Raw genomic sequence first — 22,541 nt, forward strand, 5'->3', positions numbered from 1 at the left:
CAGTTGTCTCGCGGTCGGCTTCTGCAGATGGCCTGGATGTGGCCCATTTTTCCGCACCCTCGGCATTTGGCGTTTCGGAATCGGCAAGTCGATCGTTGGTGATTCCCGCTGCAGCTTCCGCACCGGGTCTCTGGGTCTCGAGGTCTGGCTGGGTTGTCCCGCTGGGGTCGTTGTAGCGCTGGAGGTTGTTGTCTTCTGTTCTTGTCTGGGCCTTCGGCTCGTTGTGGTCTTGGCGCCATCTTCCCGAACCTTCTGGCCACTTCGGCGATCTCGGCTTCCCACTGGTAGTCCACCTCCCCACTGTCCACATGGCTCTCTTGGTTAATTTTGGCTGAGGCTATTGTAGGGGGGGTCGCGTCTGCCTGTAGACTCGTACGTGAGTAGCTCGTCTAATACTTCTTGGAGGTTGCCAGTGGGCTTAGAGATGATCCGGTTTTGCAAGTGTTCATCTCGTAGCCCCAAAACCACTCGGTCCCTGATGCGAATCTCGAGATTGTCGTATTTACAGCGCAGGGCTGCTTCTCGGACTGCCGCCACAAATTGTTGTATTGACTCGCCCGGCTGCTGGTTCCGCTTTTCAAATATCCTCCGCCAGAACAGTTCTGACCGTTTCGGGGTGAAGTGGACCTTCAGCTTAGCCAGCAGGTCGGCGTACGATACGCTGGAGACCGGCAAGGGTTGGCACAGGCCGACGGCCACCCGGTAAACCAGAGTGCCGCTGATGGTCAGGAGCGCCGCCGCCTTCTTCCTGTCCTCCGTGATACCGTTGACCAGCATGTACCCCTCGACTCGTCCGACATATTCTTCCCAGTCTTCAGGGTAGTTAGGGTCAAACTCCTTCAGGGAGCCTACTTGCGCCATTCTGTTGTTTAATTTGCTTGCTGCTCGGTTGACTGTGGTTCAAATTTCCCGCTTTTCGCTCTGTCGGCTTTCCGCGGTTCTTTCGCTGTTCTGCCGTCTATCCCACCTTCGTCGCCACTGTTATGTCCGGAATGACGAGCGGAGACAGCGATAAGTGAAAATCAAGGCAAAGTTGGCGGATGCTCTTTATACGGAACTTGTGGAAGAACTTTGTAGGAAGTACACAAGGGAGAGGCTAAATTTCTTTCTGGAATGAGTGTTTGTCTAAAAATGAACAAGAATGACATCAGAAGTAATCTCCACACTAGTGAGACCTTTCAGTACATTGGGCTAGAGAAGAATATTCCAAGACAAATGGATATATTAAGGGATCCTTGGACTCATTTCTGTCTTATAATTCGGCACAAATAACTCAAATTACAGATAGCTCCCTAAGCACATATTTTTCACTTTGCTTTGAACATCTAGGCAATAAAATGCATATGCAGAACATCTGCCTGGTCATCCTCCTAGCCCATCAAAACAGGCTGAAGTGAATCCTCTGGAAATGCCTGGAATCTATGGCTGGTCAGGAGACACAAGAAGGCCTTTCATCAACCTGGATCTGTTAAGTAGCCAGTGATGCCAAATGCAGATGAATTACAGAAGGGAGAAGACCCAGGGCAATTATTTTGGTTTACTATGTCTTCAATTGCTCAGTTAAAAGCTCTTAATAAAAATTCATCAGGTTCTTTGTAGATTAAGAAAAGCCAATTGCAGGCTTAGGATCAACAGGGAAGAGATTGCTAAATTGTAATGTCTGTGTATAGCTCTATAGCACATCTGCATCTGGAACAGAGTATAGTTCCACTTGTTATATATGAGAATGGATATAACTGAACTGGTAGAATGATTGGGACTTTATCTTAGAAAAAAAAGGAGATTAAGGAGGGACATGACTAAGAAGGATAAAATTATGTATGGCATGGAGAAAGTAGATGGACAGAAATATTGCTCTCTCAAATGCTAGAACCCAATGGAAGTAATAAAGAACAGACAAAAGAAAGTAGTTCTTCACAGAATGCATAATCGACAAGTAGAATTTATAGTGAGGGCCACTAATTTGGATGACTTTAATAGGGATTGGATAAATTCATGAAGAACAAGTCTACTGAAGATTATTGGCCTTGAAGGCTAAATGTCACCTCTGACATTGGCAGCAGCAAGCTTCCATATACCAAGTCCCAGTTACAGATAAAGAACAAGGTGAGAAGACTATGCTCCCATCTTTCACAGGACCTAGGACTTGGCTTATTTCAGCAAAACTATTCCTATATTCCTAAATAGCAATTCTACTAAAAGTGTAGGAGAATGGTTTGTCCTTGAATAAATGAGAAAAGAAGAGGTGATGTCAACATCCAGCTTGAATATCCAAATCAAAATCCAGGATCAATTGAATTCTGAAAAGCTTACTGTTTATTGAATATCTAGTGTGGTAATAGCGAGGTAAAATTAACTCTGAATTTCTAAAGCATCAGTTCACAGTATCAAACAATGACTTTCTCAGCTCAACCCCCAGGCTTCCACGTAAACCATGTAACAAGTTCTCTTGTTATGGGAACTATCAGCATTCTTCTTCATACCTGTTGATACGACCTTGAAAAGTTTCCAGACTCTCACAAGCCTCACTGGAAATGCAGAAGTTTCATTTCTCCAAATTAACCCATTCATAGTAAATACCTGCCCTCTTACTGTAATAACAAGTTGAAATGGAGAGTCATGTAGTTGCCCTTCTTTCACTCTTGACAGGTGCATTCCCTCAATTTGAGCCAGTGAGAATTCAACTTCTGAACTGCTGACAGCAGTCAGTCAGCAGAAGTAGCCTGCAGTACTGCATTCCAACCACTGTGCCACCAAAGCTCTATAGCCATATCTAGTGTTGCCAGGGATGCAGAGGCAAAGTATTTGAGATATTATATGAGAACAGTTTTCTTTGACATAAAACTTCTTTTCAGGAGGTTCATTTTTCCCCCTGGAACGTTAGTTTCAGGAAGCACGATATATCCTAAGAAAAGCCACCACCTTTTTTTAATTTACTCACTCCTTCACAAATGCAGCCACTGACTGAGGTCTTTATTAAGAAGTAATTGGAGGAAGATATTCTTTCTTCTTTGCAGTCTGAAGAGGTGTCACATTTCTTGATACCATTTCAGGGTGTACAGTACAGTGCTTAAAATTCTTATTTTATTCCAATGCATCCCATCTCCAGCTCATGTATTACATTTACACCAGTTTATTATTGGCAGCCCAACATAGAGAAAGGCACCCCTTAGACTGGCTTTTTTGGAAAGCTGGGATAATTTGCAAGATGTGTGGGTGCCCCATTTTGGGGATTAAGTCTTCAGTGCATCAACTGAGAAAGAACTGAAGGTCTTTTGTTACACTCTGGGCTGGCACAGCTGTTTCCCATTTTTCCCTCCTACAAATCCTAGCTTGCTTACAAGGCAATTTCATTCCAAGCAACAATGTTGATTCAACCGAGCAGCAAGATGTTCAATTCACCGCTTTAAAAGAACATCACTATTAGAATTTCCTGATGGTTACAGTGGTATGCTTTGACCATGAGCAGGAAAAAAAAACTTGAGCTCAGAAATAAAGAGGAAACACTAATTTTGTGCTCATGGTTAAGTTGTGGTTTCAAACCTGAATGTGATGGTTTTTCTGTATTCAATAGTTTTTTTGTCTTTTGTGTAAGTCCTTGATTTAATATACAGTATTCCTTTTGTTGTCATTACATTAAAGCAATTCTTAAAAAGAGACATGGGAAATCATACTCACTGGGTGGCACAATCAGCACACTGTAAACATTTCAGCAATATCCTAACTGATCCCATTACAACGAACAATCTGTGACTCAAACGTAAGCTTTTTTTGTAACATGAGAAAACTGCATCAGGCAGATTACTATGCAAAACTAGATCCCTTTGCTGTTTGGTGATTATTTGTTCATCCAATCATCCAATCATTCATTCTTTGAAATAGTATGCATCATTTAATTATTTGGGATTCTTTTGGAATTGTTGGGGCAATCAGCATAGTCTAGCAACTAGAACAAAAACTACTAGATGAGCTGAAGGTAAATCAGAGTTCTGTATGAAAACATACATTTTCTGAGTTTGGTGCTGTAATCCTGCTCCAGATAAAATTAATTACTAAATTAAGTCAGCTAACTTGTCTAGGGCAAGACCTCTGCTCAGAAAGAATGTCAAACATAATAAACCTTATGATCTTAAGACCATATGGTCTTCCAAAACTATCTTTCTTGGCAGTTCCAGCCAAAAGGATGTGTTCTGAAGACTGTTGGTAGTTCTAGCTCAACAGCTTCTGAAGGGCCACAGCATTCCCATCATCAAGGTATATCATATAAGTAGACCGAGAGATGAGCAATGATAAGGAAGTTTCATATATTCATAATCCTGGCTGGAAGTGAAGACTTTAGTACCATTTATTAATCTGTTCATACCTTAAGGATATATTTATAGGACTTCTTCCATATACTTCTACTATCTGAGTATGAGGAACCGGGTAAACAGATTCCAGAAAATGTGTGTATTTTTTTTAAAAAAGCCACCTTTTCAGTTTCATCTCCAAGAAAAAGAAAGTTAAAAAAATAATCATAAAAATGGATGGTTTAAGTTAGAAAAGTAATGTGTGAATATTCCTATTTATAAGTAAGTCAATTCATTTTTACAAGTACAATAACATTTTTAATAATAGGCATTCATTCATAGTGATTTAAAAAGATGGATTCTTTATTATGCTATGAAAAAGCTTTTTGCTGAGAATAAGATAAGAAACTTAATTATGGACAATATCCAGACTTCTCTATCTGTACATCTCTGTGCTGAAACACAGATGGTTTGGGAAAGTCTATGGGTGAAAATCCAGCAGTATGTGGATCGAGAACTACCAGAAGTACAGGCAGGATTTCAAAGAGGCAGAGGAACTAGAGATCAAATTGCCAACATACGCTGGATCATGGAGAAAGCTAGGGAGTTCCAGAAAAACATCTACTTCTGCTTCATTGACTATGCTAAAGCCTTTGATTGTGTGGATGACAACAAAGTGTGGCAAGTTCTTAAAGAGATGGGAGTACCAGACCATCTTATTTGTCTCTTGAGAAACCTGTATGCAGGTCAAGAAGCAACAGTGAGAACTGGACACGCAACCACTGACTGGTTCAAAATTGGGAAAGGAGTCCGGCAAGGCTGGATACCAGTGGTGGTGAACCTTTTTGAGACGACAAACGGCAACCCGAAACGCACTTATGCATTGCTGAGTGCCAGGGGCATGGCCACCAAGTGGGCATGGCCACCAAGTGGGCGTGGCTATGATAGTCATGGTAGCATGGATGGGCATGGCCTGGGTGGGCGTGGCCACCTCGATGTTGCTTCTGGGGAGGGATGTTTGTGGGGGCCGGGGAGGCAGGATTGGGGGAATATCCAGGGGTTTTCTGGTGGGTGGGGCAGTGGGTAGGAGGCTCGTCCTGCAGGGTGAGGTGAGGCAAGGGAGGGGGCAGGGCAGGGGTGCCATTGCCATGGGGCAAGGCGAGGCAGGGGCTGGGGTTGCAGACAAAGGGGGTCTCCAGTGAGGAGGAGGAGGTGGAAGAGGGTTTAAGCAAGCTTAGCAAGCAGAGTGGGGATTCCCTCCCCCAAACGTGCTTTGTGGGCAACCTCAAAACACGACAGAAGAGACCAAAACCTGCTGCAAGTACCCAGCAGATGGGAGGAGAATAAAGACCAAACAGCCGACCCCCCCATGAGAGCCTCAGAGAGGGGGAAGAGCACTGAGGGCTTGGAGGAGAAGGGCAGCTACACCCCCTCCCAAATGCTGCCCTCCCACAAAAGCAGGATGAAAAATCTAAAAAGTGACAAGGGAAAAAATGTTAAAACAGAAGAGTGTCTCTCAATGGTTTTCTTCCCCACTTCCTTCTAGCTGAAGGTTAAATATGTAAAGACCACAAAAGAAAAAAAAAATGGTTTTCTCTCTTTTTAATTGAGAAGGAAGGAATGGGAGGATTGAGGGGGGGGTTTCAAAGGAAGGGAAAGGGGCTGAGTATGAGTATGAGTGTATGAGTGTAAGGGTTAGGGTTAGGGCGAGTGTTAGGGTGGCTGCTAGGGTAAGTGTTATGGGGAATTAGGGTGGGTGTAAGGGTGTTATGGTGAGTGTGAGTATGAATGTGAGTATGAGTGCGAGTGTGAGTGTAAGGGTTAGGGTCAGGATTAGGGTTAGGTTTAGGGCGAGAGTTAGAGTGGGTGTTAGGGTGTGTTGTGGTGAGTGTAAGTGTGAGTGTAAGGGTTAGATTTAGGGTTAGGGCGAGTGTTAGGGTGGGTGTTAGAGTGAGTGTTATGGGGCGTTAGGGTGGGTGTTAGAGTGTTATGCTGAGTGTTATGGTGTTATGTGAATGTGAGTAAAGGTTAGGGTTAGGGTTAGGGTTAGGGTTAGGGTTAGGGTGAATATTAGAGTGGTGTTAGGGTGAGTGTTATGGGGTGTGAGGGTGGGTGTTATGGTGTTATGGTGAGTGTTATGGTGAGTATGAGTGTGAGTGGAAGTGTGAGTGTGAGTGTAAGGGTTAGGTTAGGGTTAGGGTTAGGGTTAGGTTAGGGTTAGGGTTAGGGTTAGGGTTAGGGTTAGGGTTAGGGTTAGGGTTAGGGTTAGGGTTAGGGTTAGGGTTAGGGTTAGGGCAGGTATTACAGTGGTATTAGGGTGAGTGTTATGGGGTGCGAGGGTGGGTGTTAGGGTGTTATGGTGAGTGTTATGGTGAATGTTATGGTGAGTATGAGTGCAAGTGTGAGTGTAAGGGTTAGGTTAGGGTTAGGGTTAGGGTAAAGGTAAGAGTTAGGGGAAGTATTAGGGTGGTGTTAGGGTGAGTGTTATGGGGTGTGAGTGGGTGTTAGGGTGTTATGGTGATTGTTATGGTGTTATGATGAATGTTATGGTGAGTGTGAGTGGAAGTGGAAGTGTGAGTGTGAGTGTAAAGGTTAGGTTAGGGTTAGGGTTAGGGTTAGGGTTAGGGTTAGGGTTAGGGTTAGGGTTAGGGTTAGGGTTAGGGTTAGGGTTAGGGTTAGGGTTAGGGTTAGGGTTAGGGTTAGGGTAAGTGTTAGGGTGTGTGTTACGGTGAGGGTAATGGGGTGTTATGGTGAGTGTTAGGGTATGGTGAATGTTCTGGTGAGTGTATGAGTGTGAATGTGAATGTGAGTGTGTGTATGAATGTATGAGTATGAGTGTGATTGTGAGCATAATTATGAATGTGAGTGTGATTGTATGAGTGTAAGGGTTAGGGTTAGGGTGAGTGTTAGGGTGGGTATCAGGGTGAGTGTTGTGGGGTTTTAGGGTGGGTGTTAGGGTGTTATGGTAAGTGTTATGGTGAGTGTATGTGAGTATATTACTCTGAGTGTGAGTGTGAGTATGAGTGTGAGTATGTGTGAGTGTAAGTGTATGTGTGAATATGAGTGTAAGGGTTAGGGTTAGGGCGAGGTTTAGGGTGATTGTTATGGGGTGTGAGGGTGGGTGTTAGTGTGTTATGGTGAGTGTATTAGTGTTAGTGAGAGTGTAAGGGTTAGGGTTACAGTTAGGGTTAGGGTTAGGTGTTAGGGTTAGGGTTAGGGTTAGGGTTAGGGTTAGGGTTAGGGTTAGGGTTAGGTTAGGTTAGGTTTAGGTGTTAGGGTTAGGGTTAGGGTTAGGGTTAGGGTTAGGGTTAGGTTAGGTTAGGTTAGGGTTAGGGTTAGGGTTAGGGTTAGGGTTACGGTTACAGTTAGGGTTAGGGTTAGGGCTTGGTTTAGGGTGATTGTTATGGGGTGTGAGGGTGGGTGTTAGTGTGTTATGGTGAGTGTATTAGTGTGAGTGTGAGTGTAAGGGTTAGGGTTACAATTAGGGTTAGGGTTAGGTGTTAGGGTTAGGGTTAGGTTTGGTTAGGTTAGGTTAAGGTTAGGTGTTAGTGTTAGGGTTAGGGTTAGAGTTAGGTTAGGGTTAGGGATAGGGTTACGGTTAGGGTTAGGGTTAGGTTAGGTTAGGGTTAGGGTTAGGGTTAGGGTTAGGGTTAGGGTTAGGGTTAGGGTTAGGGTTAGGGTTAGGGTTAGGGTTAGGGTCATCCTCACAATCACACTCATATTCATACATTCATACACACACATTCACACTCACATTCACATTCACACTCATGCACTCACCAGGACATTCACCATACCCTAATACCCACCATAACACCCCATTAACCTCACCGTAACACACATCCGAACACTAACCCTAACCCGAATACTTGCTCTCACCTCAACTTTAACCCTAACCCTAACCTTAACCCTAACCCTAACCCTAACCCTAACCCTAACCCTAACCCTAACCCTAACCCTAACCCTAACCCTAACCCTAACCCTAACCCTAACCCTAACCTAACCCTAACCCTTACCCTAACCCTAACACCTAATCCTAACTCTAATTGTAACCCTAACCTTAACCTTAACCCTAACCCTAACCTTAACCTTAACCTTAACCTTAACCCCAACGCTAACCCTAACCCTAACCCTAACCGTAACCCTAACACCTAACCCTAATTGTAACCCTAATGCTTACACTCACACTCACACTAATACACTCACCATAACACACTAACACCCACCCTCACACCCCATAACAATCACCCTAAACCAAGCCCTAACCCTAACCCTTACACTCATATTCACACACATACACTTACACTCACACTCACACATACTCACACTCATACTCACACTCACAGTCATACACTCACATACACTCACCCTAACCCTAACCCTAACCCTAACCCTAACCCTAACCCTAACCCTAACCCTAACCCTAACCCTAACCCTAACCCTAACCCTAACCCTAACCCTAACCCTAACCCTAACCCTAACCCTAATTGTAACCCTAATGCTTACACTCACACTCACACTAATACACTCACCATAACACACAAACACCCACCTTCACACCCCATAACAATCACCCTAAACCTTACCCTAACTTTAAATTTTGGTAGATATTCCCTTGTCTTCTAGACAGAATTTAGCTGAAGTTCTGCTGTTTAAAAGTAAAAATCACATCTTTTAATTCATTCCATTGAAATGGAATGTCTTTCTGTTTTAATCTGTCAATCAAGAAAGAATACTCTTTGCTCACACTCATACATTCATACACATACTCACATTCACACTCACACATTTTTGAAACAAAAATAAAATTTTTGGCAAAACATTCATTTTCACTGCTGCGATTCTTCCCAATTAAGATAATTGTAGTTTTTTCCAACTATCTAGCTCTTTTTGTGTTTTTACCCATAACAGTTCATAATTATTCTTATATAATTTCACATTTGAGGCTGACAGATAAATCCCCAAATATTTAGTCTTTTTAACTATTTCAAATCCCGTTAACTCTTCTAAAACAACCTTTTGTTCTATAGTCATATTCTTAGACAATATTTTAGTTTTTTGTGTATTTATCTTAAATCCAGAAACTTTCCCATATAACATTATGGGAAAGTTGTTGACTACAGCTCAGCTTTCAACACCATTTTGCCGAGCATTCTCATCAAGAAACTGACTGACTTGAAATTCTCCCCCGCTATCTGCGATTGGATTCAAGACTTTCTTAGGGATCGGGTACAAACAGTGAGGGTCAGGTCTGCTTTGTCCACCCCCGTGAAGCTTTGCACCGGCACGCCACAGGGCTGTGTGCTTAGCCCCTACCTGTACTCTTTATACACTTATGATTGTGTATCATCTGACCCATCCACTGCGATAATCAAGTTCGCAGATGATACAACTGTGGTGGGTCTTATTACAGGTGGGGATGAGACAGCATATAGGGCGGAGGTACAAAAACTATCTATATGGTGTAGTAACAACAACTTGCACCTAAACATCGGCAAGACGAAAGAGATGGTGTTAGACTTCTGGAGAAAAAAGGAGGAACCTGCCCCACTTTATATCGGGGAGGACTGTGTGGAGAGAGTTTCCTCCTTTAAATTTCTGGGAGTCTACCTCTGTGAAGATCTGACCTGGAAAGTTAACACAACCCAGGTGGCTAGAAAGGCCCAACAGAGGCTTCACTTTCTTAGGATCTTGCGGAAGAACAGGGTAGAACAACAGCTAATGACCCTCTTTTACCGGTCTACCATAGAGAGCGTCCTCTCATATGGTATTGTGGTTTGGTATGCTGGTCTGACAGCCGCGGATAGGAAAGTATTACAGAGGGTAGTGAGCACAGCACAAGACATTGTGGGCTGTTCCCTGACACCACTGGATGACATCGCCAGGGCTTGTTGCCTTGGAAGAGTGAGGAAGATTCTCAGGGATGACTCACACCCTGGACGGTATCTCTTTACTCTCCTACCATCCGGTAGGAGATATAGGAATATAGCCAGCCGTACCAACAGGCTGAAAAATAGCTTTTAAATGGGACATAATCTTATGCAGAATTGACTTGGGAGGCCGGTGTGTGGTGTAGTTGGTTCACATAGTGTGGTGGGATGGAGGGTTTGTTGTCACTTTGTGTTGGGGGGAGAGAGCACGGGGGGAGGCTCAGCTAATCTCAATGTACACATGTTGTACTTTGACAATAAAGGTTTATTTATTTATTTATTATCTCCATCAACTCTACAATTGAGTAAGTCGGTTGACTTACTGTAATAACCAGGTCATCCGCAAACGCTCTCAGTCTATAATCCTGATCTCTTATTTTAATTCCCTTAATTTTATTTGAATCTCGTATTTTAATCAAAAATATTTCCAATGTTAAAACAAACAGTAAGGGTGACAACGGACACCCTTGTCTTGTACCCTTTTCAATATTACATGTTTCTGTCAGACTACTGTTGACTATTATACGAGCTGTTTGCTTCTGATATATTGCTCTAATAGGTTGTAAAATTTTTTCCCCAAACTCCATTTTCTCCAATGCTTTCACCAAAAATTGCCAATCCAATTGATCAAAAGCTTTTTCAGCATCCAAAAAGATCAGCGCTGTGGAGACCTGATTATTTCTTTCCAAGAATTCCAATAAATCTACAATATGTCTCACATTATTCTTCATTTGTCTACCACTTATGAATCCAGTTTGATCACTATGAATCACTTGCTGCATTACCTTCATTAATGTATTTGCTAAATTTTTTGCAAATTATCTTATAATCAGTGTTTAAAAGCGATATTGGTCTATAGATTTTGGCTTGGGTAGCATCTTGATCTTCCTTCAGAATCAGCGAAATAAAAGCTGTTTTCCACGATGGGGGCACTTCTCCTCCCAATTGAATTGTCCTAAACAATTCTCTTAAAGGTTCCACCATTTCTGACTGTAAATTTTTATAGTAGACGGCAGTCAAACCGTCAGTTCCCGGTGCTTTACCCACCTTTAATTGCTTAATTGCTAAAAAAATTTCTTCATCATTTATCAATTGATTCATCCCTTCCCTTTGTTCTTGTGTAAGAACAGGAATATTAGCTTCCTGCAAGTATCTATCTATATCTGTATCTTGAATCTTATCTCAAACATACAACTTAGAATAAAAATCAACAAAAGCCTTTTTAATAAGATTCTGCTGATACACCACTTTACCCTTGTACTCTATTCTATCTATATTACATGCCCTTTGTTTCTTCCTTAACAGTGGAATTGAATTACTTTATGTTTTGTTTCTTGAAGAAACAACTGTATAAAATCAGATGTTGCCCCCACCATAGAAGGTCCTCCATCACTTGTAATTGAAACCACCTTTTCTGGTCTTATGTCTTATGATAAAAAAGCTTCCTTCATGGCATTGTAGATATCTACACCTTGTGTTCTTTCAGGCAAAGACATCAGTTTCAACAGCTCTTCTCTCATGGTGTCACCAACAGCATAACACAAAATTACTGCCAGCCTTGCATGGTTATTGATATCTGTGTTTTCGTCCAAGCACATGGAGTAACAGGCTGCCTTTTGTAAGTCAGTGGTGAGCTGTTGATTAACATCACTTGCCATGCACTGGACTCTATCAGTGGTATCTCAGAGATGTGTTGAATAATTTTATCCTTGTTTGGGAAATCATGAAAAAGAGAATCGCTCCCAGACAACAGGGCCGTTTTGATAATATCCCCATCAGAGAGGTGCTTACCATGTTTTGCTATGCACAATAAAATTTTAAAACTGGCAGCTGTCACATGATTGGTTCTGGATAGATAGTTGGAAAAACTAAGATGCTGGGAATGATAGCTCCTCAATTTCCCTATAAGAAACTCTTTCCTTTCATTATCACCAAGTTGGGCTACATTTTTGTGGTTGGTTTCAAAGTGCCGTCTGACATTTGATGTACGACACACAACACTTTCGTTGCATAGAACACATAATGCTTTCCCACTGCATTCAGTCACTCCAAATGACTGTGTCCAGGTCTCTTGGAATGATCTTCCACTATCTATTTTTGATTTTTTGGCTGTTGTCATTTTTGGGTGGGTGTACAAGACTCGGAGTCTAAAAAAACAGAAAATAAAAAAAAATGAAGCAACCAATACAAATCTATTAGAGTAACTAACACTATTAGTTAACACTAAAGAAATGGATATTCCCTGAATCAACAATCTAGGAGTGGGGAATCAAACAATTAAAGCAGTCCCCTGGATTTTACAAGTTGTTGGGAAAGTACTCATTTTACCAGACACTGAAAACAGCAGAGAAATCTGAAGCAGAACACCTGTATTAGCAAATGCAACTGATATAAAATCTTTACAAAGAATGGTCAATAAAGCATTCTTGGTTGTCTATTTTATCTTTTCTAATAAGCTGTAACCAACTTCCTCACTTAACTTTGCAAACCCTGTGGGTCCCAGACCATTCCATATACCTGCAAGAAAGCAGCTGCAATCCGGGTACTGGAACACAGCTTCTCCAGTCGCCTAGCAAGGTGTGAAAAGCTTGATGTAAACTTGATGACCCCCTCCCCCCAAAAAGAAAAAAGTGATAAAGTACAGTAGTCTTCACCTTACACCAGTTCACTTAATGACTGAAGTGACAACGGCAATTTAAAAAGTGACTTAAGACCATTTTTCACACTCTGGCGGGAGAGGGAATAAAAAGCAAAGCAGAAAGGAATAAGAATAGTGAGAAATAGCATGGAGGTTAGGTTTCCTGGATCAGAAATAAATAAATGGAAGAATTAAACCAGTTTTAAGAGAATAAATGGAAATAAATGGAATCAAACCAGTTTAAATGATAAATGGAAGAATCAAACTAGTTTTAAGGGAATAAAAAGAAAGAAATGGAAGAATTAAACCAGTTTTAAGAGAATAAATGGAAATAAATGGAATCAAACCAGTTTAAACGATAAATGGAAGAATCAAACTAGTTTTAAGAGAATAAAAAGAAAGAAATGGAAGAATTAAACCAGTTGTAAGAAAATAAATGGAAATAAATGGAATCAAACCAGTTTAAACAATAAATGGAGGAATTAAACTAGTTTTAAGGAAAGAAAAGGAAAGAAATGGAAGAAATAAACCAGTTTTAACAGAAAATGATTGGCTTGAACTCTTAAATGGAGAACCAGAATGTTCAACCCAGCAGAAATAGTAAAATTATAAATTTAATTCTATTGTCTGCAGTGTGCAGGAAAAGCACTCTGTGCATAGCCAGAGACACAGTTGCTGGGCCCCCAGGTAGTTGACCCCCAGCTGTTAATGGCCGCCACTGCTATCATTGCCGCCACCGCCATCTTTGTGCTGCTGGCAGGTGCTGCCTCCTCAGCAGCAAGGCCTCCTGCGCCTCTTCACACCCCGCCATGCTCAGCCCATGTGGAGCACACCAGGAAACTGAGTGCGCTGCTTGGTCAGCCTGATGGGTGGAAGTTGCCGGTGGACTCGCACTCCCAGCCTGCTCTGTGCACAGCCACCAAGGTGGAGGGAGATGGAGTCCCTCCCTCAAGGCCATACGCAGTGCCTGCTGGGAATGGGAGTCAGGCTGATAAGGTGGCACACTCAGTTTCCCAGCAGAGGTCATGGCGCTGAGGAGGAGGCGCCTGCCAGAAGCACAAAGATGGCGGTGGTGGTGCAGGGTTCTGAGACAATGTGCCAGGCTCTTCATCCTCAGGTGGCAGCAGCAAAGATGGTGGGGGCGCAGGGTTCCAAAACACCATGCCGGGCTCTTCATCCTCAGGTGGTGGTAGAGCCTGCTCATTGGGTAAGTGGGGCCACATTAGGGGAGGGGGGACCTCACATGGGTCATGTGGGGCACATGAGCCAAGACAGCCTCACCCGCCCCTGGCCACCATTAACATTCTGCTCCCACCACTGAAAGCAACCGCCCCCCTGGCCCCCACCCCATGCCACTACCACTCGGTCCCCATTGCTAAAACTTACTGCTGTCGGCTCGCTCATTCACTGTCTGCTGTCCACTGTCCACTGTCCGCTTGTCCTCTCTCTCCCTTGCTTTCTGCTGCAAATGCTGTGTCCTCTGAAATTTGCTTCTTTTATACCCTCTCACTTATTCCAAAGAGAGAGCTATGCATGCATGAGAGTAAAAAGAGCCGCGCATGTGTGGAGAGCACGAAGAGCTGTGCATGCATGAAGAGGAGGAAAGAAGCAGCTGGGCCCAGCAATGGCTCACATGCATCAGGGATGGCCCCGCATGCTGCCTGTGGCACACGTGCCATAGGTTCGCCACCCTTGCTGTATACTGTCGCCCTGCCTATTTAACTTATATGCAGAGCACATCATGAGAAAGGCAGGGCTAGATGAATCAAAAGTTGGAATAAAGATTACCAGGAGAAATATCAACAACCTAAGATATGCAGATGATACCACTCTAATGGCAGAAGGTGAAGAGGAACTAAAGAGCCTCTTGATGCGGGTGAAGAAGGAGAGTGCAAAAATTGGGTTGAAACTTAACATTAAGAAAACCAAGATCATGGCATCGAGCCCTCTCAATTCCTGGCAAATAGATGGGGAAGAAATGGAGGTAGTGACAGATTTTATTTTCCTGGACTTCAAGATCACTGCAGATGGGGACTGTAGCCAAGAAATTAAAAGACGCTTGCTCCTCGGGAGGAAAGCCATGGCAAATCTAGACAGCACACTAAAAAGCAGAGACATCATCCTGTCAACAAAAGTGCATAAAGTCAAGGCTATGGTCTTCCCAGTTGCAATGTATGGTAGTGAAAGTTGGACCATAAGAAAGGCTGAGTGCCAAAGAATTGAGGCCTTTGAACTATGGTGCTAGAGAAGACTCTGGTGAGTCCCTTGGACTACAAGGCGTTCAAACCGGTCAGTCCTAGAGGAGATCAACCCTGACTGCTCTTTAGAAGGCCAGATCCTGAAGCTAAAACTCAAATACTTTGACCACTTAATGAGAAGGAAGGACTCAGTGGAGAAGAGCCTAATGCTGGGAAAGGTTGAGGGCAATAGAAGAAGGGGACGACAGAGAATGAGGTGGCTGGATGGAGTCACTGAAGCAGTAGGCGTGAGCTTAAATGGACTCCAGAAGATGGTAGAGGACAGGAAGGCCTGGAGGAACATTGTCCATAGGGTTGCAATGGGTCGGACATGACTTTGCAACTAAAAACAACAACAATTGGTGAAAAAGATGTCATTTTCCTATCCTTATGCTCACTATTCTCCATTCACTTATTACTTATGGCAACATTGTATTAGGCAAAAGTCTACTTTTCTTGAGCTTCTAGTAATCCAAAAACACTCTGCATATTTGCCTTTGCCCTTAGAGCATAATATCATTCTGGCTAATGAATCTGAAGGTTCCAATTGCTGACTTTTTTCTGCTGGATTCTCAGACATATGAATCATCCTCAATGAACTTTAGTGCTGGGAACTTTTCTGAGAGCCAGAGAAATCATTTTGAAGAATATCTGGCTAATTGCAGACCCAAAGAGGGAGAAAACAGGTCTGCCTTGTTGCAAGAGTTCATCTAGGCATTTCTTTTTGCGAAGTTAAATTTCAAACATACAGGCATCCACATATTTAAGTTCCAAATCTTCATTTATTTTCTATTCAGTTTGCAGCTGCTCTAAAATTAAGCATTTTTGAAAATACCGTTCAAACCACTGATAAAGTTCTTGGAGGAAATTCCTAGAGATATTAATCATAATTTGTCTTTCAAGTTCATGTAAGAACTCACTCTTTCTTGGTGTTTTTTTTTTAAAAAATCAGCAAACGCACTATACTCATGATAGCTTTACTGTGGGACCCTAAGGTTTTATGCCAATTAATTCATTGGCTTTAATCCTTGATGCTGTGATGCGAGGCAAAATGTAGAACAAGTAACGTCCATTGTCAATAAAATGTATGCTTCAATACTGTTAAATATGTTCTCCAGACCCATTGAGGAAAAGATTTTTGCTGCCTTTGACTATGTTTGCTAGTGATTCTTCCTCTCTTTTGGAGAAGTAAGTTCAATGAATATAATCTATTCTTGACCAAAATATGCAAATTCAGTAATAGCAATAGCATTTAGACTTATAGAGTACTCCATAGTGCTTTATAGCACACTCTGAGTGGTTTACAGAATCAGCATGTTGCTCCCAACAATCTGTCTCCTCATTTTTCCAATCTTGGAAGACTGAGTCAACCTTGAGTCAGTCAGGACTGAACTTTTGGCAGTGGGTAGAGTAAGCCTAATAGGGACGCAGTGGCTCAGTGGGTTAGGACGCTGAACTTGTCGATCAGAAGGTCGGCAGTTTGGCGGGTCGAATCCCGAGTGCCGTGTAGCAGAGTGAGCGCCTGTTACTCGTCCCAGCTTCTGCCAACCTAGCAGTTCGAAAGCATGTAAAAATGCAAGTAGAAAAATAGAGACCACTACGGTGGGAAGGTAACAGCGTTCCATGCGCCTTTGGCGTCTAGTCATGCCAGCCACATGACCACGGAGATGTCGTTGGACAAGCGCTGGCTCTTCGGCTTTGAAACGGAGATGAGCACCGGCCCCAAGAGTCAGAAACAACTAGCACGCATGTGCGGGGGAACCTTTACCTTTTAGAGTAAGCCTGCAATGCTGTAATACCACAAATATTTATGTCCACTGAAAGCAAAGTAAGCTAGGAAAGAGAAGTCTTGGCTTGGTGTTATTTTTCTCATATAAGTTATAGATGAGTATTTTGGATCCTTATAGATAGAAAATAAAGTGCATCTGAAATTCTTCTACAGATTATAAAGGAATTGAATGGAGAGGCATCATTTCAATTTTCGGTGGTGAAAAATGTACCCAGATCCAAGGGCTTCTCCATACTGTTTTCTTTTTTTTCTTTCAAATAGTGCCTCCTAGGACAAGTGCACCATTTGCAAGCATGCTGATTTACTATTATAGGCCATTTAACTGTTTATAATGGAAATATTCCAAAAAGGTGTCCTTGCAAGGTGGAACTCCTGAGATCCCATCCCTGGCAGCATGAAGTAGCTTGAGACATTTGTGCATCACAAGCTAGACACTCCTAAGAAGCAGCTGTCTCAGAAGAAATGCATTTAAAATTTGAAATTATATCCATAACCTAGGCCATGCGTAACAAGATTTTAAGTTCTTCCTGCCTTTTGTCCCTCTGTGATCTCTCCAGTGTCCCTTTTCCCTGGCAGTTCTCACACTTTATGCAACCTTCGCATATGATTTATTTTAATTTGCCCATTTCCTTCTTCTTAATCATGACAGGTGAGGAAAGGCAGCTCTCAATCTATATAAAAGTTCTGCTTCAAAAAAGGAACAATGGCTTTTTCTTCTCCAATAGACATGACTGATTAGGCTACAAAACCCCTTTGTTCCAGGGTGAATTTGAGTCTCCAATTTTCCAAGGTGATTGGACAACCATAACCATGACTCATTTATACCAACACCACCTGGATTTCCTGAACTGTACTGAATAGCCTCAGAAGGATGCCTTGGCAAGACTATTCTCTAAGTGGAGTTCAATATTAAATGGACTTCAAAATAACTGTGGGTTATAGAGGCTTTGGGAAAATTGACTTTTCAAGGCAACATGCTGTGTCCCTGGAAGTGATTACCATCTTATTTATTTATGTGACAGTCCTCCAAGTTTTTTTTTTATTACAGACAAGTGTGGATATATATCAGACTCAAAAATCTCAATGTGCCTTTAAGGTCTACATTAAACCAGATAATGATTATACCAATTCTCTCTTGCTTTTCTGTCTACTTTAGTCCTTCTGACTGCCATTTTCCTTTTCATTCATTCATAAACATGAATCTATATTTATCCTTCCCTTTGGAGGAAGAAAATAAATGGAAGGACAAGATAAAGAGTACAGGAAGAATCAATGACTTCTGAAGCAGGGAGGCTATGTGGTGTCTACCAAGCTTAATATTCCCCTGACTTTATTTTGTTAAGTGGTTTTAAATTAAAGAAGAAAAATTAGATGAATGCAGTCAGGTCTCAAAGGAAAACCTCAACCTCAAACATTGTCTATATTTTCCCAAATGGCTTTGGCATCTACCTAGGCCACATGGGGTTTACTAGAGTATTTGGGGGGGGGGGAAGGACAATAGTAAACTTGAAGTGGCAGAGACTACACAGCCAGGACTAAAAAAGTGGTAAGGGGTAATCTCACATATTTTTTGTTCCTTCTTATAGTAAGTATTTTGTGTCGAGATATTTCTGGTGCAGCAATTTTGAGGGAGCATCTATTACATGCTCTCACAATTCCTGATGAGCTCACAGCCCTAGAAATTACCGAGTTTAATGGTACAGATGGGCTTCTTCTGAATCTTACTCTTTCTCAGAGCAAATGATGCAATACTGATCCTTTTCTGTCCCTCATTTTTCATTTTTGGAAAGAATTTATTTTATGAAGTAATTTATTGTAGCAAATCAGCTCTGCTCCTTGCTATAAGATGCATATGAAGTAAAGATACAAGAAGACAAAGCACCTTTCAGATTGTAATCCTGTCAATATGTAAGTCTCTTAACATTTAAAGGCTGAAGTGAAAACTTGTAAAGAATGAAAAAAAGGGAAAAAAGAGGACTGCTAACAATAAGATGGACAGACTCGGTTACAGTGCAAATGAGTGCACCATTGGAAGACCTGAAAGACCAATTTGGGGGCAGATCCTCCAGGATGAAAACTTGAAAACTACTTCAAAAGAATAACTATTTTTGTAATAATAAGGCAGTTTTCATTCTGAAACAGTAAATAATGCCCCTGTTGATGGTCTTAAAATAAACTAGAAATAGACTGGAAAGGATCTGTGGTAGACTAGACATCCCTGAAAGAACGAGGATGGCATTAGGATAGAGATCTGTGGCCAGATGGCACCACTGTCTTTCTGGATAAAGGAGAAAGCATTAGACTGATCACAAAGATGCTTTTTTCATGAGGCAACTGGACCTTCTTGTTTTTCTTTGAAGACATTTCGCTTCTCATCCAAGAAGCTTCTTCAGCTCAGAGCTCATGAGTAGACTTCATGAGGTGAGGTTTTTGGGGTCTAGTCATGAGTTGGATAGCTGGGAGTCAAGGAATTTCATTCAGTCTCATATCAATAGTTGTTGTTAGTTGCGAAGTCGTGTCCAACCCATCGCGACCCTATGGACAACGTTCCTCCAGGCCTTCCTGTCCTCTACCATCTTCTGGAGTCCATTTAAGCTCACGCCTACTGCTTCAGTGACACCATCCAGCCACCTCATTCTCTGTCGTCCCCTTCTTCTATTGCCCTCAATCTTTCCCAGCATTAGGCTCTTCTCCAGTGAGTCCTTCCTTCTCATTAGGTGGCCAAAGTATTTGAGTTTTAGCTTCAGGATCTGGCCTTCTAAAGAGCAGTCAGGGTTGATCTCCTCTAGGACTGACCGGTTTGATCGCCTGGCAGTCCAAGGGACTCGCAGGAGTCTTCTCCAGCACCAGAGTTCAAAGGCCTCAATCCTTTGGCGCTCAGCCTTTCTTATGGTCCAGCTTTCACTGCCATACATTGCAACTGGGAAGACCATAGCCTTGACTATACGCACTTTTGTTGACAGGGTGATGTCTCTGCTTTTTAGTGTGCTGTCTAGATTTGCCATGGCTTTCCTCCCCAGGAGCAAGCGTCTTTTAATTTCTTGGCTACAGTCCCCATCTGCAGTGATCTTGGAGCCCAGGAAATCAATATCATATCATATCATATCATAATCATATCAATAATGCAACCTATATGGATATAAGGAAGTAGAAAGGGGTTAATTTTTCTGAAAGGTTTTTTTTGGGGGGGGATGCTGAAAGTGTTTTTGAATGATTTGGAATTAAATTACACAAACTGGTCCATTGCAGGCATGTTTTTTGTTAACTACTAAAGAGTGCAGACGATTGGTAGATTTTGCAAAACAAAAGCTAAGGCAATATGGGTGAGATTGTGATGCTGAGTATAACTACAAAGTGCCATCTGAGACAAATTAAGAGCAAGGAAGACAAAAATATATATGTAAAAGATGGGGGAAAGCTTGCCTTTTACTTTTTCTTTTACAATTAAAATACTTTCACTTCTCAGTCAGTCAAACAATGGCAGTGGTAATCACCAGAAAAGCGGCAAAAATGTTAGAGTGGAGGATTTTTTAATTTGTTTGTTTATTTAACTTAGATGCCACCCAATGTACTTATTAATAAATAAATAGATTCCTCCCCTCCAACCTTAATAAATACATCAAGATGAAAAAATACAAGCTGAAACCATTAAAACAATAAATATTAACACTAAATATTAATGCAACCTGTAAATACACCAGATTTGCTTTAGAAAACATTTGATGAATTGGGCAATAACTTAGCTGAATCACTTTAGTCAATACTAAATTGACTACGCCATTGGTTACTAAACTGGCAGATATTTGTAAAATAATGGATGAAAAGCTTGTAGAGATAAGGAAGAGGAAGATGAAAAAAGAAGTCAAAAAGATGGAAAGCTCTATAAAATAAGTATATGGAAATGTAAAACAAATTAATGAAGAAGTGGAAACTCTGGAGTATAAGGCAGTAGCTATGAACAGAGAACTGGAAAGAAAATTAGAAAATTGGGCACTACTGAAACAGTGATAAGGAATTTTTTTTAAAAAATTATTTATTATATTTTTATACCACCCTTCTCCCGAAGGACTCAGGGCGGTGTACAGGGCAATAAATATAAAAACGAAATACAAAAGTTAAAAAACAATTAAATATTATGCCCGAATATAAAACAGTAATTAAAAGACATATTAAAACCCCAACCCTAACCCATCAAACCAGGTCAGATTGCTCGAATAAATAAGTTTTTAGATTGCGCCGGAAGGAGCGAAGGTCGGGGGCCATCCGGAGCTCGACCGGCAAGCGGTTCCACAGGTCTGGCGCACCCACAGAGAACGCCCTCCCCCTAGGGGCCACCAATCAACATTCTTTGATCGGAGGCACCCTGAGGAGGCCCTCTCTGTGGGAGCGCACTGGACGGAGGGAAGTTGACGCCAGCCGCAGGTGTTGCCATAGGTAATCTGGACCCATGCCATGTAGGGCTTTGTAAGTCATTACCAACACCTTGAATCTCACCCGGAGGGCAACCGGCAGCCAATGCAGCTTGCGGATCAAAGGTGTAACATGGGAGTATCGGGAGACTCCCAGCACAACTCGCGCGGCTGCATTCTGCACCAGTTGGTGCCTCCGAGTGGTCTTCAAGGGCAGCCCCATGTAGAGAGCATTACAGTAGTCCAGACGAGAGGTCACGAGCGCATGAGTGACTGTACGCAAGGCATCCCGGTCCAGATAGGGTCACAACTGGCGCACCAGGCGAACCTGGGCAAAGGCCCCCCTAGTCACAGCTCCAATATGCTCTTCTAAAGAGTGCTGTGAGTCTAGAAGGACCCCCAAGTTGTGTGCCCTATCTACGGGGGGTAATAGCTCACCCCCCATGGCAAGAGATGGAATAATCAGAATTTCCCGGGATGCTGGCACGAACAGCCACTCAGTCTTGTCAGGGTTGAGCCAAAGCCTGTTCCTCCCCATCCAGACCCGGACCGCCTGGATTTTTAAAGTTTAGAGCAATCCAAGAGATATTACAGTAAAGGTTTTTAAACCTTTAGCAATTTTTTTTATTGGGATGAGGAGGATACAGAGGCAGAAATTAATAAATTAGGAATAAATACAACATTTGTGAGAATAAAAAAAATGTTCTAAGGATGTTGTGCATATTGTCAGGAAGAATTCTGACAAAACATCAAGGTTTTTTTTTTTCATTTTAGTACAAGATTGAAGATTAACAATTCAAATGTACTTTTTCTTAAATGAAATTCCTATTAGAATTTTGTAGAAGAGCAAAGAGTATTCTTTCTTGATTGATAGATTAAGACAGAAAGACATTCCATTTCACTGGAATGAATTAAAAGATGTGATTTTTACTTTTAAGCAGCAGAACTTCAGCTAAATTCTGTCTAGAAGACAAGGGAATTTCTACCAAAATTTAAAGAACAATTGGAGGAGTTTCAAAAGGTAGAATCAGACGAAACTATTCATAAACTTCATTGAGTGCAAAAGAAGAATGAAAGGGATGATAAAGAACTAGGCACTACACATTGTGATTTTTCGAATGTTTTGGCTTTATTCTGGATTACCAATGCTCAATATAAAGTTTTATTCAAAAAATTAAAATAAAAAACTAAAACAATAATAATATAAACTAAAAAGAAAGCAGAAAAAAATCAATGAGAAAGCTAAAAG

Source organism: Vipera berus, assembly GCF_964194415.1.
Source record: "Vipera berus genome assembly, chromosome: 1".
Classification (NCBI taxonomy): domain Eukaryota; kingdom Metazoa; phylum Chordata; class Lepidosauria; order Squamata; family Viperidae; genus Vipera; species Vipera berus.